Source organism: Erpetoichthys calabaricus, chromosome 1, assembly GCF_900747795.2.
Source record: "Erpetoichthys calabaricus chromosome 1, fErpCal1.3, whole genome shotgun sequence".
Taxonomy (NCBI): Eukaryota; Metazoa; Chordata; class Cladistia; order Polypteriformes; family Polypteridae; genus Erpetoichthys; species Erpetoichthys calabaricus.
Genome location: NC_041394.2, coordinates 78,658,151 through 78,678,745, shown reverse-complemented (window position 1 = coordinate 78,678,745; position 20,595 = coordinate 78,658,151). Strand labels below are relative to the sequence as shown.

Below are 20,595 nucleotides of genomic sequence, written 5' to 3'. Positions count from 1 at the left end.
AGCATACACTACTTTTCTCCCCCTCAGGAGACTGCAATTTAAAAGGGCACCATGGCTCAGCTGGCAAATATATACAATACTCATCTTAATCTTTTCTTTCCAACATTTAATTTAGATACAGACCTATGCTCTTTGGCCAGAATGTATTTCCTGTCTGCATCCGTCTTGCAACCCATTTCACAATACCCAAGGTAATGATACAGTATTTGTGAAAGGCCTTTTTCTGTTACATGATCCTAAGGAGCTGCTGTACTGCCAATTGTTCCCCCGTTGTTCAACTGGGCATCTCTCTTAAATTCTAATATAAGGATTTGATTTCAGCAACCCCCAAAAATCTACATTTTGAAAATGTCACATTGATATAAGAAACAAGAACTTTACTATGCATATGACTTAAAAGGTATACAGTTGTTTAAAATCCGTTAATAAATTTGAGTTTCTGATATAACTAACTCAGCTGTTTTTGAAAGCTTTTGTATATCAATAGACTTGTCATCTTTATTAACTGCTGTCCACTCAACACTCCCCATTACAATTATATTTACTGCAATTCCTAACAAATGTCTGAGTAATAAAAATTGGTGTTAGCAGGTTTTTTTTTTTTTTTTATTATAAACATTGTGAGTTGTTCTTTAAGTACCTCTTCCCTTATAAAACCTTGTGTTCTGAAAATGCCCTTAATGTTTGTTTGGCAACAAATTTTAAGATCACTAGTGGGGTAGGACCTTTTTAGAGCATTCTGTTACCCAGTTTATCTTTTTGACCAAGACTGAAAAATCTGACATTTTCATGTGACATTATAAATCTATGGTGAGGGAATCATTTGAAGATTTATTGAATTGGTCAATAGTATGGAAAACGTGGAACAAATTTATTTATTATTGATTACTTACATATGTGTTTTCTTATGTTTTACTTTGAAAATACCTATAGTTACTGAAAAATGTTTGGTAATATAGTTTGTGTTGGCACTCTGTGGTAAAGACCAGCTGAGAGTCAAAGCTCATTTTATCAGCCAATAACAAAATTGTGTTCAAAGCTTATCATGGAAGGTTTGTTCTAAAACTTCACTTTTTCCTAGTGTCTATTTTTAAACGCATTTACCCTTAAGTTTCTTGAGAATGTGATTCCATCTATAGGTTGAGTGAATCTGCACAGTCAATTTTTCAATTGTCTTTGGAATTTTGGAGGACCCCATTACTATTCTCAGTTTAGACTAACAAATTATAGCTCCTTATCTTGTCTGAATTGGTCATGTCCTTCTGTATTTAAATATACTTAAACACCCTTCTCTGAACATCTTCTAGTACTGGTATAGTATGTCTGTTTTGTACTGTGATAACCCAGAGCTTCTCACAGTACTCCATGTGCCCAAAACTGTTTAATAGAAGAGGTATTAGAATGTAATATCCCTTAATTTACCTTAGTTTTTGTATTGATGACTTACATTTTATTTAATCATTTCTGCACATTTTAGTAGAGTGAATTTTTTGTAAATGGACACCCTCCCAGCTATCCATTTGCTGTAGTTCCTAATTTATATACAGGTCTACTTAAATAGGAAGAGAGGTTATTAAATTATTTTCTGTTGGCTTACTGTATGGAGTTAGAGCAAGAATTTCAGCTTCCTTTAGCAATCAGTGTTAAGAATATCCTGTTCAACATATTGTTTTAAATCCAGAATGAATATCCCAAACTATTTTTAACTTTATATTATTTTGTCATTTTAATTACTACTTTTCTCTATTACTACTACTTTTGCAGTCACTTATATTAATTTTGGAAATGTTATGTTTACATTATAAATTGCCCAGAATATTTTTTGTGCAAGAGTGAGAGGTTGGAAGAGAATTAAAATAGGGACTGATATCTAGGCTGTGGTTTGTTGTTTATCATTATTGTGATATTTTAGAGATGCAAAAAGTAAAAATCTTCTTGTTTTGTGTATTACTTAACTGAAGTGTGAAAATATAAATAAGAAATGTCTCATGATTTTGTTCATCCATTCAACTATTTAAAAAAAAAAAAAAAAAATTGGACATGTTCAATACACTACATTCTTTGCACTTGTGCCTTAAAAGTTTATACATACATACATACATACATACATACATACATAATAAATAAATAAATAAATAAATTAAATTAAATAGAGATATAAGAGCCAGTTATTGTTTCTAATTAAACATAATTGAGGAAGTGACTAATGAAAACTGCACCCACTGTGGCTCTTCTGGATCGGATTTTGATGCCACTGCTTAAGGTTCATAGATTCAATACTTGACTAGTTCAGTTATATAATTGATAGGATTTTCTGGTGCATGAAAATCTATCAATACCTGGTAATCAATGGTGATAAGCAAATGTGTTTTGTCACTTGAAAAGTCCTGTGACATAGACATTACGGTTTTCTTTATTCAGTCACCTTACTTTTATGCCTCCAACACCTTTAATACAAAATTACAGAATGAGCATTATGTGAAAAATCACAGCTTCATCATCCATCCATCCATTCTCCAACCCGCTGAATCCGAACACAGGGTCACATTGGTCTGCTTGAGCCAATCCCAGCCAACACAGGGCACAAGGCAGGAACCAATCCTGGGCAGGGTGCCAACCCACCGCAGGACACACACAAACACACCCACACACCATGCACACACTAGGGCCAATTTAGAATCACCAGTCCACCTAAACCTGCAATGTCTTTGGACTGTGGGAGGAAACCAGAGCGCCCGGAGGAAACCCACCGCAGACACGGGGAGAAAACTCCACGCAGGGAGGACCCGGGGAAGCGAACCCAGGTCCCCAGGTCTCCCAACTGCGAGGCAGCAGCACTACCCACTGCGCCACCGTGCCACCCACAGCTTCATCAAGAATGATTAAAAATATATGCATTCATTTTATGAATGTGAAGTTGCACATCCTGAAAGTTAACTTGTCTCTTTTGCAGCATTACTAATTAAGTGTAATATCCATATCTGTCTCAGTCTCTTCATTTTTCTGTCTACTTGGCTGTTTCTACTATAGACTGAAATGTATCTGCAAGTGATATGTGATGGAAATTAATTTAAGCACTATTTATATAATTAGATCAAGTACTGGACTTTCTCTGAATCATTTTGGAACTTTATGGTTTGGGGAAATCCCAGTTCACTGCTTATGTGAATCCTCCAGAAAGTGGCTAGAAAGAATGCAAAGATTCCTTGAGATTCTGACGAGAATTGCCTTCTAGCAGAAAGTAATTACAGTCCCAAGTGTTTTGTTAATTACTTGTTCTCACGATGAACTCATCACATTAATACCTTCTGGGTGAAAGAATTGTCAACCTTCACTAAATTTGTTCATCATTTTTATTCCAGTCCTAAGAAAATACAGAGAGAATTTGATTAAAATGTTAAAATATCTGGCAGACCTTATCAAGGTGTTAAAATTCACTGTTTTCATTGTTTATACCTCATGCCCTTTTACTGTAGAATTAGCTGGTTGGTGTTTTGAATGCTTTTCCTATTGTTATAAGAACTGCATGCAGTACTCAAAGTACACTATGTTCACTTCTTTGTATTTTGTCAAACTGAGCATTATTTTTTTTAAATTTTATTAATTTTAATAATTCCATACAAATAGATCAGTTTTTACAAAAAATAGGATTGAAAACAGATCAACCCCCCACCCCTGAGAAAGAGAGCATGGCCAATGGGGTAGACCTTAAAGCTTGTAAGCATACCTAAACTGATTAGTTTAATAGGGCAATAGAGATAAATGGAGAAGAGAAAAAAAAAATGCGAAGAGAATTGCTTCTTCAGTGCTTTAAGAGCTTATTCTAAAATATTATTGATTAGATCCTGCCAGGTTTTGAAAAAGTTCTGTACAGATCCTCTGACTGAGAACTTGATTTTTTCAATTTCAAATAATATAAAACATCTGTTTCCCACTGACTTAAAAGAAGAGAATTAGGATTCTTCCAGTTTAGCAAAATAAGTCTACGTGCCAAAAGTGTAGTGAATGCAATCAGTTTGTCCTTCTTCACTTTAAACCGATCTGGAAGAACACCAAACACAGCTGTTAATGGGTTAGGAGGGATTGTGATACCAAGGCTGTCTGAGAGGCACTTAAAAATTTAGGTCCAAAATTATGTTAATTTGGTGCAGGCCCAAAACATGTGACCCAGTGAGGCTGGGACTTGATTGCAGCATTCGCAGGTTGGATCTTGCCCTGGAAACATTTTGGACAATTTTAAGCGAGACAGATGTGCTCAATTTATAATGTTGAATTGAATAATTGTATGCTTTGCGCATATGGAGCTCGAGTGAATTCTCTGTATTGCTACTTTCCACTCCTTTTCTGATGTATTGATTAAGAGATCTTTTTCCCATTGTCCTCTTGGATCTTTGAAAGGGAGGGACTGTAAAATAATTTTATATGTTGCAGAGATGGTGTTTAAATCCTGGAAATTGAGCAATATTTTTTCCGGCATAGAGGAGGGCACAAGATGAGGAAAATCGGGCAAATTCTATTTAACAAAGTTCCTAATTTGAAGATAGTGAAAGAAATGTGTAGCTAGAAAGTTAAATTTGGAATGTAATTGTTCATAGGATGCAAAGATGTTGTCAATATAAAGATCTCTAAGCAATTTAATCCCAAATCTTTTCCAGATATTAAAAACTTATGTTTGCGAGGGTTGAAAGAGGTGGTTCTCTTGCAGGGGTGCCACAGATAAGATTCTCCATCTTAAAATGCTTTCTACATTGGTTCCATGTCCTGAGTGAGTGAAGCACAATTGGGTTATTAGTATATTGGCAATAACTTGCATTTATTGGGGCACAAAACAGGGAATATAAAGAAGTACTGCAGGATTTTATTTTTATTGCGGACCAAGCCTGTGTATATTCATCTATTAGTGTCCAGGTTTTTATAGCTTGTATGTTTGCTGCCCAGTAATAAAACTGAAAGTTAGGTAGGGCCATGCCACCTTCTGCCTTAGGTCTTTGTAAGGTCGTTCTTTGGATATGTGGATGTTTGAGTTCCAAATAAATGAGGTTATTGTTGAATCTAATTGCTTAAAAACTGATTTATTGATGTACAGTGGAACCTCGAGATACGATCACCTCTGTATACGAGAAATTCAAAATACGAGGAAAGTATGAGCGAAAAATTCAGATCTAAATGCGAGCATTGGCTCGCGTAACGAGCCACGAGCCAGGCTGTGGGTATAGCTCGCGGCTTAGCGAGGGGGCGTGGTAGCAGTTGCGAGCCGCGATCTGCGGTGTCTGCGTTTCTCACTTAAGTGCACAGGTGGGAAACTGCCCACATCCATGATTGTTCCTGTGGCTGATGGGCTGCAGCTGCCATGTCCTCCCCGCATATATAGAGAAGCGTGAGCCGGTTAAGGGGGAGAAGAAGTAAAAGAAAAGAGAGGAGAGAGAACGGAGGTTGCGGCAAGGCAGGCAGGCGTCGGTGCGGGAGAGCAAGCGAGTGCAGGCTAGCGTGTAGCTGAACAGTGAGCTGAACAGGCGAGCCAAACAGCTGAAGCAGGACGGTGTAGAGAAGGTCAGCTGCATTAAGAGTGTCTCGCCTGTTGCAGAGCCCACAGGTGAGATGCTAACAGAGAAGAAGCACCGGGGATTGTCATCTGTTTTTTAAAGACTGCATCCTTTTGACGTTTTAACCTCGTGTTAAAGGATTGTTATTCTTGTGTATTTTAAACCTCCACTTCACAACTGTTTTAAGGATTATTTATTTAAAGATTTATTGAATGCTCTACTACACTTTGGACACCTGTTTTGATTCTTTTAATAATCAGTTATATTATTTACCAGTGTTATTTATTAAAGGTAGACTACAGTATATATAATTTATCAGTGTTATTTGTTAGGAAAAATTGATTTTTATGTTAATATATTTGGGGTGCGGAACGGATTAACTGGATTTCCATTATTTTCAATGGGGAAGTTTGTTCTAGATACGAGAAATTCGCTATACAAGCTCAGTGCTGGAACGAATTAAACTCGTATCTAGAGGTTCCACTGTATATTGGAATGTTTTGAAATAAAAATTTAAAAAAAAAAAAGCTTAGGAAGAATAGTCCTCTTAACAATGTTAATTCTTCCAGCTAGAGTGAGATGGAGGGTTGACCATCTATGCAAGTCTTGCTTAATTTTTTCCATACAGACGGCAACATTTTGTTGATAAAGAGCTTTGTGTTTACTTGTGATATTTACCCCTAGGTATTTAAACTGATCTGCTATGGTAAAAGGTAGGGTGTCTAATCTAATATTATATGCTGAGCATTCTATTGTGATATTTATAGCATTGTTCTGCCGATCTTGTGCCACATTCTATTTGTATCTTTATTTGCTCATTAAGGGTGTAATTGACTTGCCTTCTTAAAAACGAGCTTTGGGTATTGACTTTGTGTGTTTAATATTTTACAGGTTATCATTTTATTTACTATTGCCTATATAGTTTAGGCTGAAATGTTCATAGACCCAACCCAGTACAACTGTTTTGTTCCATGGCAATTTTTTATTGTCTCGAATCATTCAACACTTTTGAGTTGGAGAGCCGATTTGCCTTCTCACCAAAACTCAACAGGTTTCTGCAAATGATCTAAGTGGATTGGAATATAAAGCACTGATAAATATTCACCCCCTTTAATTCAGTTTTTCGTATCCATGAGGATTGTGAGTGAACAGCCTTTTTCAAGCATGCAGTTTTGTCTGATTTTTCAAAAAATCATCCTGTGTGCCTCCTGGAAAACCGTAGCCGAGATGTCTTATGCTTTTGTTTTTAAACCTGGCTTTTCTTTGCCAATATACTTCAGTTTCCTTAGGTCTCTTGGTGGCTTCCCTCACTAGTTGAGGTCTTGCAGGATCACTCTTTTTCTATGGACAGCTTGTTCTAGGATGATTAACAGCTCAGCCATACTCTTCATTTCCTAATGATTGGTTTAACTAGATTCCAAGGGATTTTCAGTGAGTTGGTGAAAAGGTGATTGAAACATCAAGGGATGGTTACAAGAAAATATCTAAGTTGTTGGAATGTTCTTTTGCCCTGACTGTATAAGATTAGACCAAAATAATGACTCGGCACAAGTAGGACCTTTCAGATAAGGTGCATTTTTATCACAAACGATTGTAACACCTTAACTCCAGACAGACTACCTCTATTGAAGTAATTATGGGTCTTCTAAAACTAATTGGCTGTGCATGTGATTTACAGGTGTCCTATTACGGGGGGTGAACACTTATGAGATCAGTTATTTTATGTTTTATATTTAGATAACTTTGCAGAGATTAGTTTACCACAATATATTCTGTTTGAAGCACGCTGGTGCAGTTTTTAGCACTGCTGTCTCACAGCTCAGGTCACATTTTTAATCACAATAATTGCTCCAACATAGTTGGCAGATGCTTCCCTATTCGCCAGGGTCCATTGCACCATTATAAACCACTCAAGCCCTCCTCAACCACTGACGTTCAGGAATTTTGCAGAGGTTGGTGATGGTCCTGAGCATTTTTGCATTTTGATGAACTCTGCAGGGTTCATTTCGTTAGATAATCATTAGATAGTCAAAGTTTCAATATCAGTATCATAAAAACAAAGTGGTTTTCTGCCATCTCTGTTGTCCATTATGTCTGTTTATGCAAACTGCTACAAAGTCCCATTGACCATATCTATTTACTACATAAAGTATATAAGGAGCCTCTTGAACATGTAATAGTCAATAGTCATGACCCAAGATGAGCTGGGCAAATGAGGACACACACATTCAGGGAGGAGTTGATGCAGAAGTGCCAAGTACTTTTCTTTAAAAAAAAAAAAAAAAAAGTGCAGCGCAAAAGGTCTTCAATAAATAAATCCATAAAAGCAAAGTGTAGTTTAAAATGTTCCATAAATAGACCAAATACACACAAACCCAAATACCTCTTACTAAAATATGGTGTCTACTCACCTTATCCCATCAGGACCTTGCAGCATCAGGAAAACCCCCTGATGGAAGCAGTCAAACGTTACATCCTGTGTTTGTGGTCCTTCTGCCAGTCCGTTGGAGTCAAGAGGAACACACGTGTTGTACAACGGGGCAGCTTCTACTCCTCCCTGTGTTCCTCAGAGTGCCCCTTTGCCAGCCCCACATTTGAGCCCAGACTGCTACTCGCTCCTTTGAGGCATACTGCTGATTACCTGCCTCCATTCTAATCAATGCGGGCTCCTTACCATCCTGCCTCTCTCACCTCTGTAGCCTCTGTTCTCTCATTATTTACAATTTTGATCTGATCCCTTTGATTCTGAACTCCTGCCCCGATTCTGCCATGCTGGCTCCCTATATACAGCCTGATTGGGTACGTGTTTGGTCTTCTGCCTACACATAGGTGTGAATGAGGCACCTGACTGATCCGCTCACATTTGCATGTGAATGCACAATCAGCCAAGCACTCCAGTTAACCCTGGCGCGGTGCCAGCATGCACACACCCACACCTGTTCAGAGCCAGCACGCTATTTAAAAATCGTGCTTCTTATCACAGTTGTAGCCACCTAATTGTCGTTTGGTAGGCTAATCACTGCGTTAATGAGAAGCTGCACCTAATAAAATGGTTAGTTATAGTATCCCTGTAGTTTTGCAGATGTAAAAATCCCAGTTCTGTTTAATCTAATTTTGTATCACAGTTGATGACAATTCTGCAAAGGGGACCCATACCATTGCAGGCTGAATTTTCCGAACTGGACATCAATGTAAAGGATTCTTCACTTTGTTGATGTTCGGCAGTACATACTGAACATAAGAGCCATGGTAGCAGCCTCAAATTAGCTGCGTTCACACCTGCATATTCTCATGAGGTGCAAGTGTAATGTGTAAGGGTTGAGTCAATTTGCAACTCTCTCCCAATTACTGATACAAGTTAACCAAAACACTACAGCTGAGTGTAGTGATGATCACACAGAGTGCCCAGGCTGACTGGCTGCTGAATTTCTCCTATAAGAAAGCTTTGTTTTTCATTCATGAAGCAACTAGATTTGCAAATAATAAAATACAGTTACACCCAACATATGGCAGCAGTAGAAGTGCATTTTTATTTTATTTTTTTAATTCTTAATTCATTCATATTTGAATTATAAAGTGAACACATTTTTCCAGTTCACTAGTCTTATAGAAGCCAATGCAGTTTAATACTTTCACATAAGAGTTCACAATGTTTTGTTAAATATAGCAAGAAACCAAGCATCCGCTGAATAACTGGGTTGATAAAAGGTGAGATGCATTATGGGGTGGTGTTCTTGCATAATAAGGACTTGAATGCGCTGGAATTCCTTTCCAGCAAGAATCATAGGCTGCTTTGATATGACTGGATATTGGTGAAGTCCCCAGTGCTTTTATTTCATACTAGTCATTAAGCCCGTTACAATAACGGGCACTAGAACAGTAGTGCATAAACATTAGTAGGAACAGTCTATATTAAATGGCAAGGGACTTTGACCTCATTCTTTTTGTTGGTCGTATTTTTCTTTCTTTCAGCCTTTCTTTTGTTGATGTCTACTTGCTAAGCTGACCGTTCTTCGTGGGCTGCCGCCGTGTATTGTGTGTCTTTAATTTTCTGTGACAGTAATACTGTCGTGTACGTCCTCTGGCTTGTATGTCCGTAATATAGCTTTAATTTTCTCTGGCGGTAATACAGGTGTGCGCGTCGGTAATATGCCTGTAATTTCCTCTGACAGTAATACTGGTTTGTATTTCCGTAAAACACCTGTAACTTTCTCTGACAGTAATATCGCGCATCGCACCGTGCCCCGCGCATACGCACTTCACCAGAAGACACACACACACGGACACCTGGATGCACACAGGGATTTTATTAAAGAGGATTATAAAATATTTAATTTTATCAGTTCTTTTGGTAGTAATGTGGTATTTTAGGATACCCTCACCATACACCCCACACACACACACACCAATGCAAACTCCCATCATCCTAGTTACCCTAAATTGTCCAGCTTTAAGCTCTTAAAAATTGCCTTTCATTTTTCTGTCTAGTTCAAGAATTTTTGGGTATCCAATCTGGATTTGAGCTACAAAATTTCTAAAGTTATGATGGTATGCTGCCTTTGTGATACTTTTATATTCAGTAATGTATAACACATACTGTACATTAGCTTCTTGCCAGTTTTCCATATTTTGGTTCTGAAGTCTGGGCTGTGTCTTATGATTTAATGCTTCAGCGTTCTAATTTTATCTCCTTGTAATTTAAAAATCTGCAATTTTGAATGCTATAAAATATACCTTTTATCCTGTTTTTTTGTTTTTCTACTTTCTTTTTAAAATGCTTCCATTTTTTTCCCAATTTTTGTAGTTTACCGCTTTGCTCATGTATAGCCAGCTGCTTGTTCTGTAGCTTTTTGATTGGAAACTCGTGTGTAAAGCTAATGATATTTGACTGTTTTGCGATTATTCAGATATAGGGGATGGCAGAAAGTGTGTTAATGCTGTATGTTAGTGGGACTCCATTTTCTCTATTTGTAAATTCAAGTTGACAATTGCATACTGTTGTCTGACTGCATATTGACCAGATTCATCTTTGCTCAGTGAGCACTAATGGCACTTCTCAGTACTTGTCGTTTGTGTGAACATTTTCCACTACATTATAAACATTTAATTTTTTTGTTCCAAAAATGTAAAACACAGCTTAGAAATATATTACATTGTGTTAAAATTGGTGGTAATATTTGAATTTATAGTAATTGTACATGGTTATTATACATTTATGTGTATAAATCCTTCGGTTGAGGCCATTTACAATATTTAGTTCTAAAGCTAAACAAAGGGCCAGGGTTACTATGTTTTAGAGTTACAGAATAATTTAAATGTAAAAGACACATAGTCAGACAAGCAGCCTGACAGAAAAGTATTTTTGTGTTTATAGAGCCATCTAGAAAAAACACCAGCAGCTTAATTAAGCAGCAATTAAAAATGTGTGTTACAACTCACCTGTGGTACTATAGCTCATCCTTCAAAAAGTGAATGTGTGAGTAATTCTCCATTGTGCATCTTAAATTGTCTGTTTCTCTTTTCTAATAATCCATATTGTGCTAGTATGGTACAAGAAATTAATATTGAGCACAGTTTAGGAAATGAATAATGTATAATTACAACAGTAGTTGGGATTTGATTATAAATTGTTTTTCCTTCCTTCTATTTTACATGTGCATTCTTATTAATGTTGTAGCAGTAGCCTATTAGGTTTTGATCACCAGATTTTGTCTTAAGTTTCGATGCTTTTAAATTTTATACTGTTAAGTTTTGTGGAACTTCATCTTATTAGTGCTGCTTTAGCACACAGATAATAGAAACAAGTTGAGGAAGACTTTGTATCTCTCTTATATGTATAATTGTTAAGACTTGTAAAAAGACTTGCTTTTTGCTGAAATGACTGCTAACACATTATGCACATAAATAATAAATCATATACAGCTTGGGTGTTGTCGTCTTTATTTAGTATCTTGTACGGCTTGTGGCACCTTTTGTAAACATTATCATTGTCTTCATCTTTTTTTGTAATCCACATTAATAATTTTGATACTACTTGAGGCCATTCGAACAATGATTTATCTTGTGAAAACCATATCATTTATTCTGCTGCCATTCATCTTTTATAGTTGCAAAATCTTATTTAACCACATGGTGGCAGAAAATACACCCATCAGTTTTACCAAGAATATTTTTTTCTTTTGATTGCCTATGTATACATTCCATTATTTAATTTACTGTAATTTTTGTAATATTTTACCATTTTAAGGAAGCAAATAAAAATCATAACTTTTTTCTAAAAATATTGATTTCACATTTTCTGATACAGTTTAAAGACCGCTTTTTTATAGCTTTTGTTTCTGAACAGTAAATAGCAGAAAATCAAAGCTTTAACTACCAGTACTCGGGATTACCATTATTTAACATTTGTTTTGACCAATGAAAAGTTTTTCTCAATGTTTACCGGATCATGTAATACATAATTCTAGAACTTAATATTTCTATGTTCATTTTTTATATAGTAGTGAAACATACAACCAGCCTATGGTCCTAAAATGCTACAAAATAAACACCAATAAGCTCCCCGCCTGTTTACAAACATAAGAACTTACAGTTGATTACTAGTTGTGCCACGTATGTATCACATCCTGGGGGATTATCAATAGACAGACTTACAGGGACTGTGCTTTCTTTGCAATAAGCTTTTCTGCCCACCAGGTTGCCACTACCTAAGCATTTTTTTTGTTTTAATTTCCAGACCATATTAGTTCATACGCTTTATTAAGAGCAACATCAAGGTTCTACCCCATTAATTTGTGAGTAATTGTTTGACAGACTGACATGCGTTATCTACATCTATGTATAGGTGTATATATGCATATCTCTGTACAGTATATTTGCATGTGTATGTGTATTTATATATAGAATGTGTAAAAGAGGAATATAAGTAATGATCATAGAGAGTTCTTATCATAAAGTAATTTTAATAATGAAATACAAAGCCCTGATTTTTGCCTCTAGCTATTTCAAAAAAGTGTCCTGTTCAAGTCAGTCAAAATAGGTGTCATCAAGGTCAAAATAATCAAGATGTAGGGTTTCCTACAATAATTTTTATAATACCACAAACAGATGGATTTTGAATCTTGCTTATGCTTGTTTAGTGATGACATGCAAAGTAGACTTCATATTGACGATGCAGTCTTAATTATTTTCTAAACCATTTTATTATGTAATATTTGAATAAGAAATGTTAAAAGCAAGCTTACATCTATTTTTGAATTTTATTCATGCTGCTTTTTAAAGCAGGAGTTTTCACTTTATTCAGTATCAGAAACCAAGGTAAATGTTCTATCCAGTCTCTTTTAAACAGATTGTATAGCTAGCAGCTTCAAACCAGTATGTAGTTAGACTTCTCCTTAGCACACTGCATTTTCTTGCAGGTGGGAAGAAGAAATCATAGGTGTCAACAACACTTCATTTTAGTTTAAGATGATGGCTCTTAAAGAAAACCATTTGGAAGCTGCAAATTATCAATTAGCTACCCAATTGGGAAGTTGCAGAAAGCATTCTCAATCTCTAGCTTGTCTGCTTGCTTTCAAAAAAAATATTTACTTTGCGGTTTCCTCATCTGTCATTTACTGCCTGCCCATCTGTTTCTGTTTTGTCATGGCTAGTAAAGTTGGGTTATCATGTACTTAAATGCATTGTTACTCAGACTTCTTCTTTTTTTTTTTTTAAACTCAATTATATTGAGCAAAAGCATGGTTGTTTGATAATGCAGTATTTTTTTGGATACAGAAATCACAGTATTTATAAAGAAACCATAAAAGAATGTTTCACTGTAATTTCCATTTGCAGGAAACGTACTGCTTGCAGTTAAGAACGAGGTGCCTAAGTGGCAGTTGTGGCTGCTGTGCAGTCAAGTGGAAATGATAAAAACTAGATTAAACTGTTGATCTTTCCATTCCCCCCCCCCCCCCCCCCCAGCCTATTCACTGCATCAATCTATATTTTATTACATCTGCAAATTATTTATTAACCTTACTACCTTATTCCAGTAGAAAATGCACTCTTTAACAAGGTGTTTAGAATATTCAATTGCATGTGATGTGAAAACAGTAACAATTTCAAGCAGTTTCCAGGCCTTTATCATCTATTTTCTTTGTAACTCTCCCTCACTTTCCACTCTTCTGTTGGGTGCTTGGCATCAGGTCTCATACGAGATCAATAATAACAGTACTAGGATTCTTGTTTTATTGGTCAGGCATTGGAAGAACTTTCCTTTTTTTTTAAATTACAAAGTAATGTTATCTACATTTCACCACAAGTATTAGCAACATTAATAATCATTTTGTCATTGTAGAGTTTGAAAGTCAAACACTAAATGTAAATGTTAAAACTTTAATAAAATTTCAGTTGCAGATTACACCTTACACCAGTGCTTACAACTTACAATCCACCAGCATTTTTAAAACATGTAATGCACAGTTAGTGTTTTAGGTGGCTGTTATGAATTATGTTTTGTTGAAAAATTTTTCATTGGAGTCGTCCTCTGAATTAACTGCAGAAGCATATTATGACCACGGAGAAGAAAAAAAAGGGACACAGTAAAGAAAAACAAAGGTCTGTCAAAATTAGTTAGCAAGACAGGAACAGTCCCTGGATGGTGTGTCAGCTCATCGCATGGTGAATACCAGCGCACACATTCACTAGGATCAATTTAGCATCACAAAATCCCACAACCTGCATGCTCTTGCAAGGAAACGAGCACGCTGATTAAACCCACCAGAAAAACATGCAAACTCCAGGCAGAGAACACCCAGAACATGGCCCCCACATGTTTAACACATGCTTTAATGCATTTCATCATGTCAATGTTATCAAGTATTTATCTTTGCATTCTAAAGGTTCAGAGAGTAATAATGTATGTAGTGAATTTATTCTGTGTGGTGATCGCTGTCCAAGAGGAAGTCCGTTTAAGAAGCACATAGTGATTTAACATTAGGTTAGGGAATGCTTAATACGCAACATTTAATACACTATGTTAATTATGATGGAGTTTGAGAAAACATTGATTAAACATTGATTTTAAGATGAAGCTTACAACGTTCTACTTTAATGACAAACTAAACTACAATATTAAAGTGGAAATATTAAGAATAAAGTCGACATTTTGACTTTAATCTCCACATCTCCGCTTCATTTTAAATTCTTTGAAGTTCTTATCAGAATAGTTTTTTTTTTTCCCCCCTCTTATTCAAAGGATGTAATATTTGGTTATTTTAGTTTCCCCTGAGAAAATATTTAAAAAAAATTCTAATTTGCAAGCAAGTCTTTCATTAGAATGTTCTTGACCTTCCACCAATCTGCATTTCATACCTTTTTAAATTTCACCTAAGTAGATAGATAGATACTTTATTAATCCCAAGGTGATTGGTGAGCTTTTCTCCAAAATGATTCTTAACCACATCATGTTTGTTGTGAGATATTTGATTTTATCACAAATTTGTCAGTTCTGAACAGATACTGTGGCTATACATGATATGTTCATAAAAATGTTGTATTTGAACTAATGTATACATGTAGCACAGCCTTTTGGCCTCTCAGTCATTTCCTGGTTTACATCTGTGAAATCATTAACTTACCCAGTAGTAATGGAATGCAAATCCCAGTAAATGTAGGACGTAAGCTTTGAGAAGGGTGACTGATTGATTAATAAAATGCAGGGAGCTGAAGAAAATATGCTGTCAGACTTCGTTGTTATGTAGATTAGTTTATTTTTTTGGTGTTTTTTTTGTGTGAATATGTTTTTATTAAAGAGAATAAGTGAAATACAGAAAGGAACCGGAATGATGAAGTTAATAGATAATACTCCCCTTTGGGTTATTTCAGTATGTGCAGTGCTAAATCATGCTCTAAATAAATGATCCATAACCAAGTGTATTGTTCAGTTCTATAGAGAACAGAAATTAGAGATAAACCCCAGTGAAATATTTAAAAAATGTTTTGTCACATTACCCAGTGATCCATCACAAACCATAGTTCAAATATTTAGCACTTCTAGAAATGTGTAACCACTGTTTCTTGCACTTTTTTCCCTCTTAGTAGCTTTGTTCATTTATTGAGGAGTTTTTAAGTACATCAAATTCTGATTCTGTAGTGATAGAGTACCTTTTTAAGGATACATTTGAAATTCTACAGGATTTTCTAACTGATGATCAAGTATAGATATACAGTATATTGTGTTAGAGCAATAGAATAATTCTGACATTTTTTTGCTCTTCCTAACACTTGTTACTGTGGCTTCATCTGCAACCTTCTTAAAGAGATTGCTAAGAAATACTCAAAAACCAACAAGTTCAAAAACCCTCTTGATAAAGGCTGTCCTTTCAACTTTGGGTGTCAAACAGGATTCAACCTTGGACAAGAAGCCAGTTGTACACACAATAATGACTTCAGCTTTTCTCCCACATTCCTAAAGTACCTGGAAAATAATTGATACATGCAGACTCAGAAGGCTTTGTGTTTCCTTCCTTGGGTGTGGGGTTTAAGAGGAGTTTGCACTATCTGGACTACCACTCTGTCATTCCTTTTGAGAATAATTACCCCTGATTTGCAGATAATGTAGTGTTGTCATTTCTCCAAAACTTAACTCTTTATTAAATAAGCTCTATACAAAATTGATTAATGGGGGAGTGTTTGCCTGATTCGGCTACAAATACAGGGTTGGTCTGAACACTGGATTTGTGTCATGTTAATATGGATGCTCCACTGAATATGAAATTGCATATTTCTGTATATTTTCTTTTTTTCTTTTAGTGCCTAATGCCTTTAGATATTAAAAACTGTATAATTGTATTCATGCCTGGTGTCTAACACTTGCAGTAGAGCCTTACATCTATTTATAGCTATAAATAAATTTAATAGGCTGGAAGGTAGAGCTCTTCTTTGAATAATGAGTTATGTATTTGTTTTACTCTATTTTTATCATTAATAATAGTATTATGTTTTCTTTTGTTACAGTACATTGTGGAGTTGTGTTTTGAGTGTTGCCTTTAGTTTTGGACTGTGCCTGTAATTACAAATCCAAATAAAGGTAGTTTGGAATGAAAAAGAAGTCTATCTGCCTAATATTCAAGGGTTAACTGTAGAGAATAAACTATGCTGCTGAAATAATGGCAAAGGGAATGTAGTCCGTAGTTAACATAATTATTCATTTCCATTCACAATGTCAAACCAAGAATCTTTTTTCAATTTTCTTTCCTCTTCTCATTTGCAATACAATTTCAGGCAGATTTACAACTGCATTTATTACCGTAGCAGAAACGGCGCTAGTCTTCCAGTCTGTCATTGAACCTTGCTAATTCCCATTGATTACTAGTCTTTCATGACCCGCTTAAAGTAAAAAAAAATGAAAATCTGCTTGGAAGATGTGTGTATAATAAAATAAATATATATAATTATTAATGTATGTGTGTGTGTTTTTTCTTTGGGTTTTGAAATATTTGTTGGTAAAGCATCAAAACTGCAGGACAGACAGAGAGAGAGAGAGAAATTCTTAGCAAAAAATATACAAAAGGACAAGTGCATCTTTTTGTTAACACTAGAATCCCTGAAACCTATGAATAAACTTGCAATCCAGGGCCATCTTAAATTTCTTCACGCCTCTCTGTCAGTGCCTTTTATTTTGCAAATGTGTCAATCCGCGCAAGCAGCCTGCTAGCCCCCACCACCGACAGAGCCGCATGTGTCACAAAATTCTCAGAGCTCAAGTCTCATTGTCTTGCAATGAGGTGCCTGGAGTTGTATAAGGTAAATAATATATCGTTCTTTGGAATACATACATTTTCATGTGTGTCCCAGGTCTACAGTGATCTGTGTAAGTGTAGGATGCCAGGAACTGCTGAACACAGCTAAAACAGAAACTTTTTCCATGTTATACTAATAATTATGTGTAGTGTATAATGAGTGAAGACTTTAGTCCAAATGTCAAATAAACATGTGCGCTTTTATTCAAGAATATAGCCAAAGGAAAAAAATAATCATTAGTTTTTCATGTTGCTATCAATGAGTTACAAACTCAAGCTGAAATGTCAATTGACAGGAAGTTGATATGTATTCTTGAATGGTGCAGAGGTAATGAAGCTGGTACCTTTGGGTTATAAGGCAGCATTTAAGTCCAGGCGCTCTATGTTTTGGGTTGTGAGCTGCTATTATAATCACTATAATATAATAATATACATTTGATTTGAGTTTGTAATGCCCGGTGTAAATTTTGGCTGCTTGTAAAACTCAGCGTTTTTTTTTTTTATTCAGTTTTTTTCTGTCAGTGACGTTCACGTGGTACAACAAACTTGCCTGTCCTCCTCTGAGTTGTTGGCAACCACAGTTGGTGCTGTGGGTGATGCCTGCTCGGAACTATTTGTTGTACCGGCAATCAAAGATGCATTGTCCTATGACCGCTATCAGACTACCATGTGGCATGTGCGCTTTGACAATAAAGACACCTGTGTAGAACGTGTGAAAAACAACTGATTTGCTGCGATCTCTGACACCTGGCAACGTTTTGTTGAGAATTGTGTTTTGAGTTACAACCCAGGGCAAAGACTTTCCCAGTCTGCGGTCATAAAGCTTATGGAGCAGTTTCTGGACAAAAGCAGAACCATAACAGACAGCTTCTTCACAGCGCTTTCTCTGGCTATATACTGCTACACTCTGCTTGGCGCCATACAGTAAGTAAAATGGGACTTCCACCTGCAGCTAAAGTCCCTTCGGTACACGAGCAATTCACCACACTAGTGTTTAGATCTGGTAGTGCCATGCTGACAATGTATGCACCCAAAAAGAAGCCTTTGATTTCTGTCTAAAGTTTTGCTACTTGTAAAAGACATCGCTGAAGGGATATAGGCAGACACACACACACACACACACACACTGGTTCCTGGTGGTGGTCTTCTTGGTATCTTGTTGTCACTTGAATTTTTTGTTATTAAGTTTTATTCTTGAATAAAAGCACACTTGTTTTGTTATACGTACCTTTGCGATAGTTTATTTTATATTCCAGTAACCACTTGAATGAGATCAAATTTGTCTCTGCCTCTCTCGTGCACGCACACATTCATACATGAAAATGTCACTATTTGAAAATGCTATGCCATTTGAACATGTTTTTTTTTTTCTTTCTTTTTTCTTTCTCAATCATGCCTGTACTCCGTGTTATGGTGCATAATACTGAAAACTGTGATATGGTGCATAATACTGAAAACTGTGCTATGGTGCATGATACTGAAAATGCAGACAGATTTCTTACAGTACAGGCACAAGTGCATCTTTTTGTTAATTGTCCACATGTGATGTGTATTTCATGGTGGCAGTGACTGAGTTATAGCCCAAAAAACACATCTCAAACCTAATAAATTCTGGTGATGTAAGAGATGATTAAATGTGAGGATGCATCTAGATGTATAATGTACATCTTTTTAGGAACAGTAATTCAAAAGTATCTGAGCTCATCATTCAGAATTGTGTAATATGTAACAGATTTTTCAGAAGCATAATAAACTAGATTTATCTAAATGAGCATTAAAAGTTTGATGTTTATTTACCTACCAAGATTCCTGTGGAGGTTTTAAAAAGCCTTAAAATATTTTAAAATTCAAGGTCATAAAATGTCTGGAAGAATTTTTTCCCCCTCTTCTTCTAGAAAAGGAATTCAGCTCTTGGCTACATCTACTTCAACATAACTTGGGTTATCCTGTTTTCTTACCCCAATTGTGTTTCTCATGTTTTTACTCAACATTTACCCTGCATTAATTTATGTGGTGAGACAAGCAAATTGGAAAATGTGAATTCCATGAGAAATGGCTGGAGGGTAAAAATACCTGAGTGTTTGGCATCAACAACAAATTTTGAGGCTAAATGAAAAACATGATTACCTATGTAGAGTGGAGATTAAGGCACTCTGCACCTGAATGAAGTCTGAAAAGCAGAAATATTGTGCTCCTGTAGCTCTCAAAACAATACAGCAGGTGCCAGTTCACCCACTTGTCATCCAATGATTAGCCCCAAGAATAAAGCCAGTGTCCCATCTGCTGAAAGGAATTTGATAGTTTTGCACCAACAGCAACTCTGGGCTGAAATTCAGTAAAAGATCTTGTTTTGAAAGCGAGCAAACATTCGTCCATCATGTTCATTACAAACGTGAAAATAACAATGAACTACAAAAACCCAATATCTCTGTATAAAACACTGGATCACTCATTCCTGCTTTTATTGGTCTGTTTTTGGGCCATTCTGCAATCAAAGACCTTCTCCATAATTTCAAGGTACTTTATCCGCCCTGATGTTAACCAGAATTCTATGAAATTACAATTACACCTGAGATGGTCTCTGGGTGATGTGTAATGATATTCTTTATAGTGTTTTACCTGAATAACTCTTAGGAAAAAGTATTCTGCCATCTAGTAGATGAAGTAACATCACGCTGCAGAGAAGAAAAAAAAAAAATATATTTTTGTGCTTTCTGCCACTTTATGGTAATGCTAAGGTAACTCATCAGTAGTCAGAAATGGGGCAGAGCCTCCACAGAAAAACACAATGGCAAATGAAAAGCCATAAAGGCGGTTTTAGAGTGAACTGAAACTAAAACATTGTTCGAATCAATTGATAGTGATGACTTTATGAATTGGTCATCAGATTTTCACATTGAAAGTGAAGCTAATGCTTAATACTGTAAATGGAGTGACTGAGTCGCAGTAATATGCCCAGTGAATTCGACCTTGAAGCTCCTCCTCCTCCTCCTCCTATCTGCATGATATAAAGGGCAAAATAATTGCAAACAAGTGCAGGGACAAGCAAAGATGTTAGCCGTCTAAGCACTGTTCATAATGTGCCAACTGGTAAAGTGCATGTCATGGGAAATGTGGAAGTCATGAAACCTTGCGTTGTGGTAGCCTACAGTAACACAATGTATGTTCATTGATCATGGAGGTCAGGTACTGATATTCTATGCTTTCATGTGCAAGCTACAAAAAAATACGTAAAAGGAAACTGCACAAAAAACCTGCTTCTACTG

General features: G+C 36.0%; 2 protein-coding genes across 3 annotated transcripts in view; one reads left to right on the top strand and one right to left on the bottom strand.

Annotated features, from left to right (window-relative positions):
- Positions 1–20,595, top strand: part of pcxa (pyruvate carboxylase a) — a 725,880-nt gene that overhangs the window by 430,886 nt on the left and 274,399 nt on the right. The window lies entirely within an intron of this gene.
- LOC127525812 (leucine-rich repeat and fibronectin type-III domain-containing protein 2-like) overlaps positions 1–20,595 on the bottom strand; it is a 170,292-nt gene that overhangs the window by 83,406 nt on the left and 66,291 nt on the right. The gene's annotated exons all lie outside the window — the stretch shown is intronic.